The 19,445-nt window shown below is 38.4% G+C and overlaps 1 long non-coding RNA gene across 1 annotated transcript; it reads right to left on the bottom strand.

The window, feature by feature from the left end:
• Window positions 1-14,015: 14,015 nt before the first annotated feature.
• Window positions 14,016-17,271, bottom strand: LOC148777801 (uncharacterized). The gene is made up of 3 exons (XR_016037412.1): window positions 17,213-17,271; window positions 15,560-15,667; window positions 14,016-14,040 (listed from the first exon to the last, which is right to left on the bottom strand). It is a non-coding gene; the product is annotated as an uncharacterized LOC148777801 (long non-coding RNA).
• Window positions 17,272-19,445: the final 2,174 nt, after the last annotated feature.

Here is a 19,445-nt window from a genome sequence, read left to right as displayed (position 1 = left end):
TAAGATGTAGCATTAATTTTGAATTTGGAACGCATATCTTATAGATTTTCATAACTATGTTGCCAAGGATATATCCTCAGCTACCAAAAGTATGCATATACTCCTGTGATTGTGCTGGCAGGAAAAATGGTTGCAAGCCAAAGATAGTGTCATTTATGATTAGAAGGGAACTAGGAAAAAGCAGTGTTGAATGTAAGACGCAGACATGCATTCAAGTAAGTACAGACAGACAGACAGACACACACACACATAGCTATTTTGATCAGTATTTCGCTTATGTATATATTTTTTGAGTATGCACTGATTAAAATCCCATTATATATCTGTGGCATTGTGGTTATTAAATTTAAGCTTACCAATCAATGAAAGCTTCACTGATCAAAAATTGATTTTGAAGTTAGGGTATGTTGCTACCAGTTGGTTAAGATGTCCACATCTGAGTAGTTCTCTGGCCTCTAGTATAAATACAAATTTATAAAACAGTGAGCAAATGCCATAGAACCACTGACTGACTTAACTAATCTTTCGTAAACTTACTTATATTCTTAGCCTGAATAATGACTTGGATGAAGACTCATAAAATCCTTATTCACCAGTCAAGCTAGTATTTCCTATTATTCCTAAAATTAAAACTGTTCTCATGTTCTAAGGTTTCTAAAATAAATCTATTATTGTTATCCCATGTCTTAAAAGTTTGAATCAAATAGTTCTCAAAACTGAGTCAATCTTTTTAGTTCATTCTTATCAACCAATGAACTGTTCCTTTCTAAGTATTTTCTTGGTGGGCACTTTTATGTTTGCATTTACTTTGTAGACTTTTTTATTTTCTGTTTTCTCTTTTATTTTCTGCTATGTAGTCTTTTTTATTTTCTGTTATCATTTCTTTGTCCTTATCTACAGATTGAAAATTGTGAAAACATTCAGAATCTCAATATGATAAATTATATTTATTTATGTTCAATTCTAGACGTGTTAAACTATATCTTAAAATATACTCACTTTGACATAAGCTCTTGGTCAGAATGTATGAGCTTTTTTCTTTAAAGGATCTTGCATAGGGAACATAACTATTCAAAACATAAGAATCAAATGAGCCACTGAAAACTTCTAAGTGTGGAGTAAAAGCATCACTCATCTGCATATAAACGTTGGCACCTGAGTTTTCATGTTCTTTCAGAAACTACAGAGAGTGATGACAAGTTAAGAGAAAAGTTATATAAACAAGCAAGAAATTATATAGTGCACTGATTCTCGTTCCTGTTCAGGCCCCACAAGATTCCATTTTTAAAGATTATATAAAATATTATGTATAATAATGTCAGTTAAGTAAGTTAAAGGAATACCGTAGTTCCCATTTAGTGACTGCCTTTACCAAATGGTGGCTTACTCGGGCTTGAGGGTGATCTTTTACTCCTCCAGATACTTAACTCGAGAACAATCTCCAGTTCACCCTGTTCTTCAGCAGCATTGCCCTGTTCTTCTTCAACCCTCATCTCTCTCACCTAAGCTAATGTCACACCCAGCTAAAAGCCACCGTGTTTTTAGTCTTCTTCAATCCTTTCTGCATAGTAATGCCTGAGGGGGCTTTCTTAAAAGGCTTTCAGGTTCATACCTTTCCTCAGTTGAAAAAGCCGTGCTTTCTCATCTCTACACCTCTGCACCTCTGGCTGTCTGCTCCCTTAATGGCCTTTCCTCTCTGGTCTTCCCTCCTCCACCCATTACATAATTCAGAGCTCAGGGCCGCCCCTCTCAGGGCTCGGTCCCCTTCTTTGGTTTTCCAAATTACCCCTACGACTGCACTTCTACCCAGAATTTACCAACAGAGCTGTGATTGTTGGGTTCCCTCTTTCTTCACTCTAAACATCTTATCATGGACAATAGTTGGCATAGTAAACGCTCAGTTCTTTTGGGTTTATTTATGAATCCATCCACTTAGCAGTTTTTTAAATACCCATTAAGTGTCAGGCAATGTTCTAGGCACTGGGGATACAATAGTGAACAAAATAAATGAAAATGCAAGCCCTTGTGGACTTCCTAGTCTAGTTAATGAAGAAAGATAGGAAATAAAATAAACAAGTAAAATATAAAGTTGTGTCAGGTGGTAAGTGTTAAAGCAAATAGGGGGTTTGGAACTGGGAGAAGTATATGTGGTGACATTTTAAATTGGGGATTTGGTGAGGGCCTAGGGATAAAGTAACACTTGGATAGAACTCTAGAAGAGGCCAGCAAGACAGTCATGCATGTAGAAGGAGCAAGAATATTCCAGGCAAGGGAAGAGGAAGTACAAAGGTCAAGAGGCGGGCACATGCTCAGAGTGTTCAAAGAACACCAAGGAGGCAACAGGTGGGTGGTAGAAGGCAGGGCTGTGGAGAGCGAGGGGAGCTCACATGTGTATGGCCTACAGATTGTCAGCAAAATGGTGCTTACTCATCACTTCTTGGCAACTAGATGGAGAAGTAACGGAAACAGTGAAGACTTTATTTTCTTGGGCTCCAAAATCTCTGCAGATGGTGACTGCAGCCATGAAATCAAAAGACGCTGCTACTTGGAAGAAAAGCTATGACCAACCTGGACAGCATATTAAAAAGCTGAGACATTACTTTGTCAACAAAGGTCCATCTAGTCAATGCTATGTTTTTTTCAGTAGTCATGTATAGATGTGAGAGTTGGACCATAAAGAAAGCTGAGCACCAAAGAATTGATGCTTTTGAACTGTGGTGTTGCAGAAGACTCTTGAGAGTCCCTTGGACTGCAAGGAGATCAAACCAGTCAACCCTAAAGGAAATCAGTCCTGAATATTCATTGGAAGGATGGATGCTGAAGCTGAAGCTCCACTACTTTGGTCACCTGATGCAAAGAATTGACTCATTGGAAAAGACCCTGATGCTGGGAAAGATTGAAGGCAAGAAGAGAAGGGGGTGACAGAGGATGAGATGGGTGGATGGCATCACCAACTCGATGAACATGAGTTTGAGCAAGCTCTGGGAGTTGGTGATGGACAGGGAAGCCTGGAGTGCTGCAGTCCATGGAGTTGCAAAGAATCGGATATAACTGAGCAACTGAAGTGAACTGAGTTTGATAAAAAATATAGGAATGAATAATGAATACATGGAGTAAACCAAGTTTCCCCTTATATCTTAGACAATAGTGTCTCAAGAAAAGAATGACAACACAGACTTAGAGAATGAACTTATGGTTGCCAGGGTGAAGGGACAGTTAGGCAGTTTGGGATGGACATGTACACACTGCTGTGTTTAAAATGATAACTAACAAGGGCTTACTGTATAGCATATGGAACTCTGCTCAGTGTTACACGGCAGCCTGGATAGGAGGGGGGTTTGGGGGAGAATGGATACATTGTATATGTGTGGCTGAGTCCACTCACTGTTCACCTGAAACTATCACAACATTCTTAATTGGCTATACCCCAATACAAAATAAAAAGTTTAAAATAAAAAGAATATTAAAAAAAAACAGAAAAAAATAACAATGACAAGATTTTTCACTCCTGTTCACCCAAGTCATTCTAATGCTACAAGCCTAATCTCATAGCCTCTCAGTTCAGTTCAGTTCGGTCGCTCAGTCATGTCTGACTCTCTGCGACCCCATGAATCACAGCATGCCAGGCCTCCCTGTCCATCACCAACTCCCGGAGTTCACTCAAACTCATGTCCACAGAGTTGGTGATGCCATCCAGCCATCTCATTCTCTGTCGTCCCCGTCTCCTCCCACCCCCAAACCCTCCCAGCATCAGACTCTTTTCCAGTAAGTCAACTCTACACATGAGGTGGCCAAAGTATTGGAGTTTCAGCTTTAGCACCTAGATTACCTCTAAGTGCAAGAGTGAGTGGAGTAATTCAATTCATAGTTTCTACATTAAAACTGCAAAGCAAAGATCATTTTGGCTATGTGGTCTCATTCGCTCAGAGACTGTCTTGAATGTGAATGTAGGTCCAAGGTCTCTAATGCACTTCAGAAAGCCATCATGCAAAGAGTAGGTTGAATTATCAACCCATGGTATACTTCAAAGCAGGCAGTTAAGAAATGGATATTTCTATAGCTATTATGCATTGGCTTCACTTTCCAGCTTGTAAAAATATCATTTTTTTAATTAAAAAGTCTTTTGTTTGAAAGACCATGAAATAGAAAAAAATTAATGAATTTTTCTGACACTACCGATGCTAGCACAAATTTGATTGAGGTATTAATTACTTAAACAGGATGTAGAGTTTCTAAATGATGTGCTTTAGGATGCCTCTTGGGAGGTGTTTTAAGGCAACTTCTGGTTGCCTGCTATTAGGAAATGATGTTCTGTGTGAGCAGGGGGCGGACATAGTTCCTGCTCTGTCCCTGATGGCTGACAGTAAAACTGAAGCTCTGAAAGCTGCTGGTCATTCCTGGATGCAAGAATATACAACCAGCTTCTGTAATAAAAAACAAAGGGAACGAAAGAGTGGTGGTCCATCTGTCAAGGAGAGAATAAAAGCCCCAATCCATTAAGCCACTTAAAATTATTTCCTTTTTAAGAATTGTTCCATGATTTAATAAAAGTTAGGCTAAATGAAGAAAATATTTTTAAAGTCTGTTTCTATGGGAAAAATGATAACATATAATCTAACTTATTGGAGTCATAAAATGTCAGACTTTCTCAAGATTTTTTTGCAACGAACTTTAATTATAACTTTGTGAAAGCTATTAACCTGGTCACAAGATCAGAAAATACAAAAAATTGGTTATAAAGAGTAAGAGGAAATTTGAAATAATTAATAGAAGCTTGTCTTAAGACAGATTCATGTAAGATGTACTTTTATAACATTCTGTGTTCCGCTTGGATGTCTGATGAGAGAGGGTCAAGAAACATAAACTCTAGCCACTATTATATGGGAGTCTGGAGTATAATTCAAGTGATGTTTTACAAGATTCAGATTTCATGGCTTAAGTGTGTGGAAATGCCAAACTAGAAACTTTGGGGAAATGTTTAGAATATAATGTGTGCTGATATGTTTTCAGTACAAAAGCCAACGATTCAGATGAACTGGGTAAGAAGGAACACAGCATAAACAAAAAAACAGTGGGACAGAGCTGAGCTGAGAGAGCCTCAGTTTTGTTCTGAGTCCTCCATGGATTCTCTCCTCAGTCACACCGAGTCATTCACACATGAAGACTTCATGTAAAGGTCTTCATCATTCTTTGAGGCTCAGCAACCTTCACTCACTTCCTCTGTGACCTTCTCCAGTCCACCTAGACAGAGCCTGTTTTTGTCCTCCATGTTTCTCAAGCACATTTTAACTGGCTGAATTTTAATATATTTACATATTTATAAAATCTATTTGACTAGGAAGCAAATTCTTCAGGTCATATATTTTACATCCTCAGCACCTAGGTCAGTTCCTAGAAAATAAATCATTATTGACTACATTGAAAATGAATTAGTAAATATGAAAATTACTAAATTCCATTTACTAAACTTCCGCCATTGTTTTACAAGTCTTGCTATCTTCCTTCTTATCACTGGAAAGAACTTGGTGTTTTTTTTTTTTAATAGATGGCTGTCTAAAACTTTTAATCAAATTAAAAAAGCAAAAATCTCCCAGTATATATAAACAATATTTTGAAATAAAAATGGTTGCCTCACAGTAGTACTTAATAGAATCAAAACACTAGGGTAATTCATCCATCATTATCTATTTAGAAAATGCATGGGACAAGCTCCAATACTTTGGCCAGCTGATGTGAAGAACTGACTCATTAGAAAAGACCCTGATGCTGGGAAAGATTGAAGGCAGGAGCAGAAGGGGACGACAGAGGATGAGATGGTCGGATGGTATCACCCACTCGATGGACATGAGTATGAGCAAGCTCCAGGAGTTGGTGATGGGCAGGGAAGCCTGGTGTGCTGCAGTTCATGGGGTCACAAAGAGTTGGACATGACTGAGCAATTGAACTGAACTGAAGCTCTTCTTATGGGAAGTTAGACATCATTCTATTTTTCCCCTTAAAGTCTTCAGTTTTGAGGCAGTTGTTTCTGTTCAAGTATCTGGGATTTTTTCATTTCAATAATATCACTCCATAATTTCTATTGTTTGAAGAGGTTTCTCTAAAACAGGTCTCCTTTAGAGCCTATCTATAAGATGACATGTTACTATGTTTTAATTCATGAATATTTGATGAAAAAAGTTTTAAATGCAGTAATTAATTTTTTTAAAGAATAAATTCTTTTTGACTTCTCTATCTCATGTGCTGACTTTTGGGGAAAAATATTAAACCCAGATGATTGATTTGTTGGTGTTTCTCAAAATCCTGAAGCTCCAACCTCTTTAAGGGAGGTCTCTCAATGCTCAGGAAATTAAAGAAGCTATACATTCTTCTTACCACTTGATGAAATAAGGACCCAGGACTAAAAATTGAATGTTAACTACGGCCAACAGATTTAAGACAGATCTAGGTATTTGAGAATCTATGCTCTGGTCAGATCCCCAAACAGAGACTCTATCACCTCCTACCAGATATCCAGGGCCAAAATTAGCTCACTTTATCCTTTCTAAATATTAAAAAAAATTGTTTCTCAGTGCTACATCCAAAATGGAAATGATCCGGAAAGAAAGAAAAATTAACAGGCTTCCTCTGCCCTCTGTGATTAAGCATACTTCCCCAGTGTACCATAAAGGCAGCAAATTTATGGTTTATGGAGGCCTATCACCTGATACTATGCTCAGGAAAAAATATTTCTAAGGAGTAACGTGTAAGTGCTTTTCCCATGTTAAATCAACAATGCTAAAAAACACTAACTGCTAAAATTTAAATATCCCACAACCAGCAGAAGGAAGACTTAAATTTAGTACCCTAATATATACTCATCTACTGTTCAGATCTGTTTTCTATCTAGACCAGTCCTGTCCACAGAACTTTCTGGAATAATGGAAATAGTCTCTATTGCTCAACCCAGTATGGTGGCCAGTAACCACATGTGGCTACTGAGAACTTGACATGTGGCTAGTACAATTATTAGGAACTGAACTTTAAATTTAATTGTGTTTAATTGCAGTTTAAATGGCCACACGTGGCTGCTGCTGCTGCTAAGTCACTTCAGTCGTGTCCGACTCTGTGCGATCCCACAGACGGCAGCTGACCAGGCTCCGCCGTCCCTGGGATTCTCCAGGCAAGAACACTGGAGTGGGTTGCCATTTCCTTCTGGCTAGTGGCTACTATATTAGAAAGTGTAGATCTAGCAGATCTAGGGTGTAAAATGCATAAGATGGCAATCAAGTGAACTGGATTCGACCCTGCTTCTGCCATGGACTACTTTGTGAGCTTGATCAAGTTATTATTCATTCTGATGCTGTTTCTTTATCTTTAAAGCAATTAACTAGATGATTCCTAAGATTTCTTCTAAATCATTTATGCTCTACTTAAAAAGTACTCATGGAGTGTGACTAAAAATTGTGAGTTATTATTTCACTGTCCTCATAAAAATCAGTCTTTTAGTTACACCATGCCTATTCATGAACATTCATATTTCAAATTATCTATAATACATGAATGAATACACAATGACGCAGAAGAAAAAGTAGTTTTGTAGTTGTATTTATCCTGCATAATCCTACTCCTGGTGTGCTATGACACTGGATAAAAGAAAAATCTAAATAGGATTTCCTTGCACTGGCACTTGATTTATTGATTCATCAATTCATATTATTCAGTCACTCAGTTTATTGAATACACTAAGCTCCAAACACAGTTAATATTATATGTGATGTGATAAATGTGTTGGAAGGGAGAAGACAGCTTCTAACTTAGCTTAGAGAAATGTGAATATCTATGAGTGTGTGTGTTTTTCTCAAAGGAAGTGACCGACCAAAGCAGAAGTCTATTTTTTAAGAGTGCATTCACACACATGGCCTTGGTATTGCCTTGACCCTGGGCAAGGGGGTTCTTGCATTGGGGCCCATGCTTTAGAGTGCTACTTGCACTCCTTCTCCTTTGGTAGCCCACTCCTTGACCTCGGACTGTACGCTGGGTACCTGTGACCCTGGAGTTCTCCACCCCAATGGCTGGAGCTCACTGCAGGGACTGTGAGTTGCCTTCTTCCCAGGTCTGCTCTTCTGAGGGTGAGCCGTGCCACTGGTGTGCACTGTAATAACGGCGCAAAAAGGTGCGTGCTGTGAAGCGCCTGGGTGGAGTTTGATCTGTGAGCATTCCAAGTACCTACACGTGAGAGCTGGAGTCTCACAGAGACTCGGATATTAGGTACACGTGAGAGAGCAAGGGCGCAGGCCTTGGCCCACTTGGAAAACCCAGTATTACGGGCTCTAGAAAGCAGCACCGTAGGTCGGGAGAGCTCTGTTGGTGCGGTATTTGCATGTATTTCGTGGGCAGCTAAATTAATTGAAGATAATAAAGCATTAGAATGGTTGCTAAGGCATCCAGCAGGCAGTGTGAATAACTGAAGAAATGCAGTTCTATAAAAAAAAAGATTCACTGTTAAATCTACTCTAATAACTAAATACCCTAAGATGACTTAGGTCATTTTGGTGATTTGTGATTTGAAGGCTTGTTTTAATGTGGGAGACCCTGGTTTGACCCCTGGGTTGGAAAGATCCCCTGGAGAAGGGAAAGACTACCCACTCTAGTATTCTTGCCTGGGGAATTCCATAGACAGAGGAGCTTGGTGGGCTACAGTCCATAGGGTCACAAAGAGTTGGACATGACTGGGTGCCTATCACTTTCACACTTTCACTTGCTCCACCAGATTAAAATCATGAAGGGAATACTGCTGCTGTGTCTGATGTCTATCATCCTGCAGATCAGTAAGGCCGAGAGAGCAAAGTACAATTAAGTAATACAATAAGTTTTTATCAAATCTGTGGGATAGCAGTACATTATAACTAAATAGGTTTAAAGTAAATCTTCACGTATTGGCTGATTCAATTTTATCTTAAATGAAGAAGAAGCAATTATTTATGCTTATGTTATTAGCTACCATGAAATACATTTTATTCACTTGACCCAAATATGTTAAACGTGTTTGCAGACAAAACTAAAATAAACTAAAAATATCTATAAATTTTTGGATATGATATAAATTCCACTTTAAGGAACGATAACAGAAAAAAAAAATCCTGAGTTTTAAACTCTCAGACACTACCAGGGCCCAATGAATGACACTGTAAGTACTCTTATAATTCATAAAGAGATGAATGGATACATTATGGAGTTTGCGTTTATATAGGGAGAGGGAGAGGAAGAAAGAGTTCAGTGTAGGGAAAGGGATATAGTCTAGGAAACCTGGGTTATAGATACTTTGGACAAAAATAATTTCCAAGGACTTCCCTGGTGGTTCAATGGCTAAGACTCTGACCTCCCAATGCAGGGGTCTCAGGTTTAATTCCTGGTCAGGGAACTAAATCCCACATGTTGCAACTAAGAGTTTACATGCTGAAACTAAGACCCAGTGCAGCCAAATAAATAAATAAATATGAAAAAAACCCAAAACTAGGACAAGTTGGTATATTGAATATACATCATTTATGTTTTTGAGAACTTCTACTTTTGTCAAAGAAAGAAACTGTAAGAATATCAAAAGGAAAGACACCTTCAAAAATACGATTTCAATATTATTCAAAGTTGTAAAGAACTGAAAAATAAAGATAACTTGTCCTGGGGTTCAGAAATTTAGCATTTCCAGCTGTGGTCAGTTCTTGGCTTGATTCTTGAGTCTAGTTTTACAAGCCAGAGTGATTTTCTCCTTATTTAAATAGAGTCCAGTTTATTTTAGCTCAAGATTCTGCCTTTTAAAATCTCCTCCAGAACTTCTCGGAAAACCTGAAGGCCTTATTTACGGAATAGATGCACAGCAGGGCTAAATAAATGTGGAACTGCTTGACAGGCAAGACTTTTCTTTTATTCTATCAGAGACGCTGTTAATCTTCAGATGATTATTTTTGCAATATAAAATATATAGCCTAGATTACAAAAACTAATTCTCCACCTGACACACTCATAAACAGTTTTATAAGAGCTAATTTTAGATCATTCCTAGTATTTTTCCATTTCATCATTAGAGATATTTAAACTTTTAACAAATTCTATAGTGCCTCTCAAGATCCTCACGTAAGCAAACACTCTCTCATGATAGAACCCAACAGATGTAGTGGGTTTAGCATATTATGGAAAAGATGAGAGCAGTGGCATTTATTATCTTCCCTTGGTTGAGCTGGTGGTGTGTTATGAAAAGCTGATGATGTCAGAAGTTGTGATACATACAAGAAGGCCAAAAACAACGACAGCAACAAATAAGACAAAAAGGAACAAGGTGCATTATCAACCGCAGTATTTGACTCTAACTGAAAGCTATAATCACATTCTTGTTAGCCCTTAGGGCTCATCGAGTGGGCTTTCGGCAAGTGAAGTTACCGCGTCTGACATTTTTGTCTTAACAGCAATACTTCTCACTTATGCAAGTCTTTGTTCCATAAAGCATTTTCATATTTTTTATTATTTCACTTGCTTCTTACCATATCCCAGTGAGAGGGGTAGAATAGAAATCACTGCCTACATCTTATAGATCAGTAAAAAGGGTCACAGACTACAGTCATACACTCTTTAAGTTGTTCTGAGGTCAGAATTACTGGCATGATGTACTTTTCTTTCTACCAGACTTTGAGTCAAAACACACTCACTGCTCCCGATCCCCTACATGTAATATTTGAAAGAAAAAGAAAATTTCTAAGGAAATTTTTCTCCTCATGAAAGCTGCTATTATATTTTTAGTATCTCTTATATGAGATAGGTTAAAATACCCAGGTGCTATTTAAGTTAACAAACATAAATAGTGATTTCTTTAAAAATAGAAATATTTCTCTTTAAGTAAATAATATATAAAAATTCGGTTTTCTGGGAAGAGGAATTAGGGGATTATGTTCCTTTACAAAAAGACTCTGAATAGGATTGCCTTAAATAGCAAAATTTCCCAGTACATTTAAGCTATGTTGATTTATGAAAATCTGATTCATATAGAACTTTACAGGAATACATCTGTTATATAAATCCATGCTCACCTGTAATTTACTCTAGAGGGAACAATTGAGTGATAATAATAATAACACACTCATACAATTCTTCATTATATATTTTAAAGCGCTTTCTCCTAATTTATTGCATTTGTCTTTGGCAACCTTATGAGGGAGGTAGAGAGGGTATTATTATCCTTTCTTTACAGATGAGAAATTGAGAGGTTAAGTGACTTGCCCAAGGTCAGACAGACCATTCATTCATTTACTGCTGTTTGAGTGATGTAGTTTTAACAGGGAACTCAAGGAAGTAAGGTTCTTCCTCTTAATTTTTTTTTTTTGTAACCAGCTGTGAAGGCTATTAAAATAGAGGTGGATGATCTCACAAATATAACGCCGGATGAAAGAATCCAGACACAAAAGTTACATATTGTAGGGTTCTATTACTATAAAATTCAAATGCAGGCAAAATTAATCTATGTCAGCAGAAGGCAGGAGAGGGGGATGGTGAGGGAAGCAGGGCTGGTTTTCTAAGATATAACACATTCTATTTCTTGACCTGGTTTGTGGTTACACAGTTATGTACACTGTGAAGATTCATTGAGATGTCTACTTATCTACTTTTTAAAATATATATTATGAAGTTTTCTTTAAAAGAAGAATTTTACATCGTTAAGAACTGTGCAATGCACTTTATAAGATCACTATATTATATACATCCTTGGAACATTTGTGATTTCAACTGAATTTCTTAGCTGCATTTTAAAAAATGAGAGTATGAACTAAAGAGTTTAAAGAGAAAAAAAAGTTGAGAAAAAATATCCAAGGATCACCTTTATCTGAAAAGTAGCTATATGAAATGGGAAATTGGAGCAAATTAAGACAATGATATAATTCATGTAGGACTAGATGGAACATTTATACTTAATGACATTAAGCTAGGAAGAGTAGGGAATTGGGATTAAGTTGTTCTTCCCAAAGTGTATCATAGAGCACATATACGAATTTAGAGAAGATAAGATTGTAATTTTAAAAACAGCCATTTTTATTTTAGAACTTTATATATTACGGTTCTGCTTTGGACATTGGGGTAGAAAACCATTTATCACTGGCAATGATAAAAATCTGAGTTGACTCTGCATACCTGGGCTCCTGAGAATCCCAAGTAACCTTTGATATAAGAGTGTATGGGAGCAAAATGTTTTGACCATTATCCATGATAAAGATTACAGGTGCATTCAAATGCTTAAAGGTTTCCAAAGATCCTTCACCTTCTGTGATCCTATAATCCTGAGAGCTAATGCTGCCCCTGTATGCAAAGTTACCGCAAATGACAGATGTTTTGTTTAATTTTCACATACGCTCTTTTGCTGTTGTGGCTTTTCTTTCATTTTACTTGTTTTTATAAAAGAATCCACAATGGCACCCTCTGCCTGATCATCCATATCAAATATCTATCTTGATACTATAGGTCAGGAACAGAGAATCTCCAGGCAGTGGGTCAGGTGTGGTCCCAGGATACTTCCACTTCATCAGTGACGTTCTGAAGACAGCTCCGCGGCAGCTAGGACTACAGCTTGCTGAGTGCCTTCCCAGGAGGGCTGCTAAAGGCATCCTGTGCGGGGAGAAGCCTTTGACCTTTAGCCTATGCACACATTTGTTTTAATTACTGGCCAACTAGTGTGTGTCTGCGCATTCACTACAACCCAGCTAACTTTTTTTTTTTAATACATATTATATCCTGAACATCTGCAGGCTGCATGCCACACATTGTGTGGAATGGACGTGATCAAGTTGATTGTCATCACTGCGCCCAGGGTGAGTGTGAGACATCACCGTCCTCTGGAATTTGGGTTATTAGACCATAACCCTGTGTTCCCCAATATTGCTTATGTCACAAAGTAGGTCAGAAAGGCGACTCCAGAGAGAGACAGGCAGGAAGAGACAGGAAGAGGTAGGTTGAAGGAATTCCACTCTTTGGGGCTCAGCAAGCTGCCCCAAATTCTTTATCTCTGGCTAAGGATAAACAAACCTGAGGAGCTGGGAGCCACGTGTCTACAGGCAAGTCCAAGAGGAATCATTTCATGATCTTTTTTAATGTCAGAAATCAGGAAGGCACAACTGTTTCTGGGTGGAAACACAAATGATATTCACACCAGAACTGCTGATGTTTTAACCATTAACTTTACGGTTTTATTATCAATTTGGGGGGTCAAAAAGGCACAACTGCTCTCTCCCTTCAACAAAAGAAAACCCCCTGAATCTCTGTGGAAGGTTTGCTCTACTAATCCATGGGAAGACACTCCTGGTTCTTTTGACGTCTCTTTTCTGTTTAACAGGCGTATCCCTGAGTCTCACCTCTCTTATAGAAGTCTTCCTCAGTGTTCTTTGCCACTTGCTTCACCTGGAACCTCCCTCCTTTTTTCCTCCTGTATCAGTTCTGTAGATGTGTTTTCATGCTATCCTTACCATGTGAAGAACAGAGTCTATCACTTTTTTGCTTGTTTATTTTAAAGGAGTCCAGGGCTTCCCTAATGACTCAGTGGGGAAAGATTCCACCTGCAATGCAGGAGACACAGGAGATGCAAGTTCGATTCCTGGGTCGGGAAGATCTCCTGGAGGAGGAAGTGGCAACCCACTCCAGTATTCCAGCCTGAGAAATCCCATGGACAGAGGAGCCTGGTGGGCTACAGTCCATGGGGTTGCAAAGAGTCGGATGTAATTAAGCGAGCACTGGCACGTGCGTGCACACACACACACATTTACCATTTTAAAAAGTTGAAGTATAGTTATCTTACAATGCTGTGTTAGCTTCAGGTGTGCAGCAAAGTGATTCAGTTATCACTATTAGTCTTTTAGCTTTTACTAATTCTTACTCTTTTTTGTTATAGGTTACACAATAGATACATTTGTTACACACAATATTGACCACAGCTTTGAGTAACTTGTCTTTCCATTCTTTTCAACATAGGAAAAGATAAATTCAGATACTTGCCATCAAGCCTTGTTCTCCTGGTTTCCCTGGTTCACCCTTCAAAAAGAATAATGATAATTTTATTAATGCTGTAAACAGTACAAACCAATGTCAATCTTTTTTTTTTTTTCTTTTTCACAATATCCACTGGGGATTGAGAATGTAAATACATACTTCTAAGGCTAAAGAGAGGAATGCAAACATAATGAAATTTAAAGAGTACTGATGTTCTTTCTTCAAATGCATTTTATAAACATTTTAAGATTTACTATGATGAGTCCATGTTACTTACTGCAGAAATTTAAGAACTATGCCAAGAAGGTTTTCTAAATAAAACTAGTAGGAGTGATTATATTGTAAAGCAGCTATGGCTTTCTCTATCTTTTGGGGTTTCATCCTAAGAAAAAGTGAGACCTTAGAAAAAAAGAAGACCTTTGAGATGAAACCTCTACCTCTGATGGTCCAGTGAAAGCAGTCCTAACAACCAGAAAATTATGCTGAAAGTCAACTTTATTCATAAGATAAATTTACCGCAGTTTTTGCAGAGGGGGTTGTCTCAGAAAAGGTTTAAGGTACCCTATATTCTTTAAAAAAAAAGAGTCATTTAACACATACATAAATATATGAATATAAAAATTAAATATGCCAAACATTAATGACTATGGCAGATTTTTCTTTTTTGGTTACCTTTATTTTCAATTTTCTCTACTTTGTGGATTAATATCTTATTATTACCTATGTACTGTGAAAACGCTAATGAAAATAAGTTAAAGCAATATATTAAATAAATAGCTTAATTCAGCAATAAACCTGAACTTCAGGTCCAAAAGTCATAAGTGTACAAACTTTTGACCTTTTCCATGTATTTCTTTAAATCACTGACTTGCCTCTACAAAACTAAATCATTTATCTGATGTCTTGTGTTACTCTATTATTGACACTTCACCAATCTAAGTAAGTAAGTACTTAGTAAATTAGTACTTAGATCAAAGTGCTTAGATGGCTAAGTCATTTCTATTCATAAGCTTCACACGCAAAGGACAAATGATAGTCAAATCGTAAATGCTGTTGTTTTAACCATTAATTTCACTGTTTTATTAGCAATTACTTGCAAGGGATTAAACATTAGGATGATTTACCTCTTTCACTTTCTGTAAATTGCATAGAACTTTATTGTCTCTGTTTTGGTCCTTTGGGAAATATTACCAATCTCCCATATAGTTTTTCAAGCTGGTCTTCCATTTAAACCAAAGGTTTTGAGGTCCTCTATGGCAGTCAGGACACGTGTGATCAGGCATCTCTACCACAGGTTTCTTGAAGCTTACCTGAACACCACGTCAGTTACTGTTTCCAGGCCTCTCCTGTGGTTTGCATGTGTGCCCAGTGGGTTGAGTGTGGAGCAGAATCCTGTTGGCAGTGCCCTCTCTGACCGGTGACTTTCCTATCATCCCAGTTCCCTCAACCCACTCCACTCACCTGACCTTCACCACTCCCTCGTCCCCAACTCCACCCCAATTCTCAGTGCTTCAAAGGAAACAAACCCAGTGAGAACAACTGATTCAAAAAAGCAACTCACGGGCACGCCTGGCATTCCGCGGGGGCCATCCTTCCCTGTGTCCCCAGGCGGCCCTCTTGGGCCCGGTGGGCCTGGAGGGCCTGGCGGCCCAGCCTGACCTTGGTCGCCCTGCAGAAGGGAAGGGGACAGACCAACAATAACTGTGAGAGATAAAGATCCAGCTCTTCTTTTCAATACTTTAAATTTGTATTATCTAATCCACGTTTATACTATAAAAAGAACCCGAACAACCAGAAATGTAAAGCCTGTAGGCAATTTGCCTGCCAGCAGGAAGCAAATAAATATTCATGCTGGGTGAGCTGAGTAGACACTGTTGAAATCAAAGCTCAGGAACCAGCACCCTCAGCTCTTGGAAGAAGTGTGCATGTTATTGTTACATCAGAGCTGGCGGAAAACTTCTGCATAACTTTATCCATGACAATGCTGCATCGGTTATATTCACCTTGCTTAATAAAATGGCTGCATTTATAATTGGACAAATATCTACTTTTTCATAACCTATAAAATTAAGACACACAAGGCTCTAGTCATGCTGAGAAATAATTTATACATTACCAAAGCTAGAGAGCTTAGAAACTGGATCTATCGCTGGATATAATTTTAAAGCTGTTTTCCTTTTTCTTCATTTAAGAAAAAATTAGGCTTTCTAGACCTTTTGCTTTGGGTATTTTCATATACATTTCAAACAAATGCAGCTCATGAAACATAATTTCGCATTAGTATATTTAAAAATAAATACTCGCCACCCACACCCCACCCATGAAAGATAAATAGTTAAGCAACAGTATACAGAGTAAAAATTGAATGTAAAGGAGAAATCCAACTTGAGCAAGAATAAGCACTACCTTAATCAGGCGGCGTTTAATGAGCTGCTGATCAGCAGAGAGAAACCCATGATTGATTTTAGGAAACACCATCTGATCAGTCAGGTGAGGTCAAAGGTTGGAGTTCAGAGGTGAGAGAGTTGAAGAATAGGCATCAGAAGACCCCAAGGAAGAAATAAAGATACACACATTAGACTTATAATAACCATCCAGCAAAACAGAACTGGTACTTGTGTCTGACATCGGACTCTCTGGCTCTTCTTGAAAGAACCATAACCCTGAAATGGGGTGGTGAAACCAGATTTTTAGTTAGAAATGAATCTTTTTTTTTGCTGTGGGTGTTGAGTCTTTTTAAACATTGTATATAGAGAAGCAGGTAACCTCGAGTCACCTGTTCTCTGAGCAGAAAGTCCAGAGACAAAGTGCCAGTTCAATTTCTGTCAGATTCATCAACCAGCATAATGTGGCATGAACGCGACTGTCACCTTATTGATGCCCAAAGTCCAGAGTATTTAGGATTATCTGATGTACTGAAAGCTATCACAGAGCATGGTGATGCATGCCAATCAGACTACCAAGGCATGGCACAGCCTATGAGAGCTTGCCTGCCTTTCTTCGACGTCAATATCCTCCCCTCTTTCGGGGTTAAGAGTCTCCTTTTTAATATACATTTGATCTCACTGATGGAGGTGAGGTCCTGGATGCCCGACGATCTGCTGTGCGGGATGAAAGGGAGCGACTGGACTCGGCAAGCCAGTTGAGCTGTTCTTGCTCACTCTTATGCTGATTGCGGGCTCTGACTGAGCAGGCATGGGTGCCAACCACAAACCTTGACGGTGAGGATCTGATTACTGTGCAGAGCAGCAACTGTGGGGAAGCCTGGCAGACCCTATATACAGGGCACAACACCAAAACAACACGACACAACACGTCACACAGACATTCCACTGGTGGACAAACAAAACAAGCATGTACCTAAAGCCACCCCATCCCGGCTCTAAGTCTTGCCTTGTTTGACACACCCTAAACAAAATCAGATACATGAGGTCCCCAAGCCAAGCATTTCTTCAAGGGAATGGTCAGCTAGAGAACTCAGGTCCACTGGGATTCCACGTATATACTCAAGATTTCTGGACTCTTACATATAAAATGTTAGTGCAGAATGGAGTTAACTACAGACTCTATTACGAACACAACACTATAATTTCCTTCTACTGGAATTCTGTTTACAACTCAGGATATACATGTATTAAATCTTTTTCTGGACAACAGTGAACAGAATTTTGCAGTCAAATCAGACGTATTCCTCTGAATAACTGCAGTATGCCTCACAAAATATAGTCTTACCACCCACATATCAAAATTTCTCTCTCCAATCATATGATGACTCTCAGGTCTTTCCTGTCTCAGGAATTCCTGCAGAGGTGGTGGATGGAAATCTGTCTCTTATAACATGCGGATTTCGTGTCAGGGGGATTTATGGTCACACTCTGCAGTAATCGTTTCTGTCACGTAACTTTTCCAAGAGAACTTGACAGTTCACACACCCCCTTGAAGCAGAAAAGTGGTTTTGAATTCCTTAACAGAGGAGAACGAGGGAGAGATGTTTTAAAGGGCCTGAACTTTACTAGCTTGTACTAATTTGTCCTTACAGGCTTTATCAATTGGGTAGGTCTGAGAGAGAAATTTTGCCTGTGTTCTATTTCTTTTTCAATGACATGGGATACCAGGGGCTTGTATTCCAATCTTTTTCCCCCACGCAGAATCCGTTTACCATACAAAAAGTAAACAACAACCACGACGATATATGGCCTTGAGCGTGTGCAAGATTCCTTCCTATGTTTACTCCTCTCTCTCCCCACTTCCCACCCAAATCCGTTTTAAGGATATTTTTCGAAAAAGCCAGAAATTTTCTAGTTTTTAAATTTTATTAGTTTTGGTATATTTTCTCCCCTATTTCCCCTTATTAGGAATCTTTTTTTCTTAAGAGAGCCAATAAAATTATGTTTGTAGTCTGAGACAGCTCTTCAGCCCTAATGCCCTCGGTTCTCCTCCTTTAAGAGCTGGGACTTCTGAGGAAGCAAAGCCGAGGACATCACATCGCTTTTGCAAAATCCTTTCCGATAAGGCTACTAGGGGGCTGGGTAGTTTCAGGGTGACCCATAGCCTCTTTTTGTTCTCCTCAAGTCAAAGTTCTTTAAACATAGACTCTCCACAAATTCAGCAATGCTACGAGTTGGAAAACAGATGTGTACAATTTGCTTTTGTTTTACTATGGAATATGAGTTTAAAATGTTATTAGATGGTTACGTGCCAGCATCTTTCCATCTGTGACTCATTAGCCCTATATTACACAGTCAGAATTTTATATATAAACCTCATATTTATGTAACAAAGAACAAAAACAGATACAAACAAGAAGTCTATGAGGGATCGGAATCTTGATTAGTGGCGATAAATCATAGTGTCACTTGAAACAGGATTATCTAACAAAAATAATTGAAAATTAAAAAACCTTTTTAACAGCACACATGGTAGATCTTACAAATGTTTTGAAATTTGCATGTATAAATAAGTCACTTTTTTTTACTCATATCTGAGCATGACCAGCTTGCTGTTTGATTATATTTTCTAAATGCTTACCAAGAAAGCATTAAGTTTTAGAACTTAGTTTGGTTTCCAGTTGCCAGTAAGATCTAGAGAGAAGTGGATAGGTGATTCCCATCTCAGACAGACCCTTTTTCTCAAACAGAAAATCTCTGAGGAAGCTGATTTTATATTCCTCAATCATCGTAACTGTGGACATGCAGCCAATTAGGTACTTAGAACAACATTTGAAAGATTTCATTAGCAACCTAGCCAAAAGGACTTCAGGAGCTTACATGCAGTCAAGTAGAAAGGAGACAGGTGGACAGTTCTCATGAATTCTAACAGAAAACTCACGGCCTGGTCTACAATATCCTAGGACTCTGTGCTTTACAAACTGGGATAATGCTTAAACAAGAGCACGATGACAGTGTCCTGTGGAGAGCTTAAAGACAATAATAAATGTGGTGCCTCTT

Source organism: Moschus berezovskii, chromosome 5 (assembly GCF_049115385.1).
Source record: "Moschus berezovskii isolate FMDL1 chromosome 5, NW_MosBer_1.0, whole genome shotgun sequence".
Classification (NCBI taxonomy): Eukaryota; Metazoa; Chordata; class Mammalia; order Artiodactyla; family Moschidae; genus Moschus; species Moschus berezovskii.
Note: the sequence above shows the minus strand (reverse complement) of the source record. Positions and strands in the feature narration are given on the sequence as shown.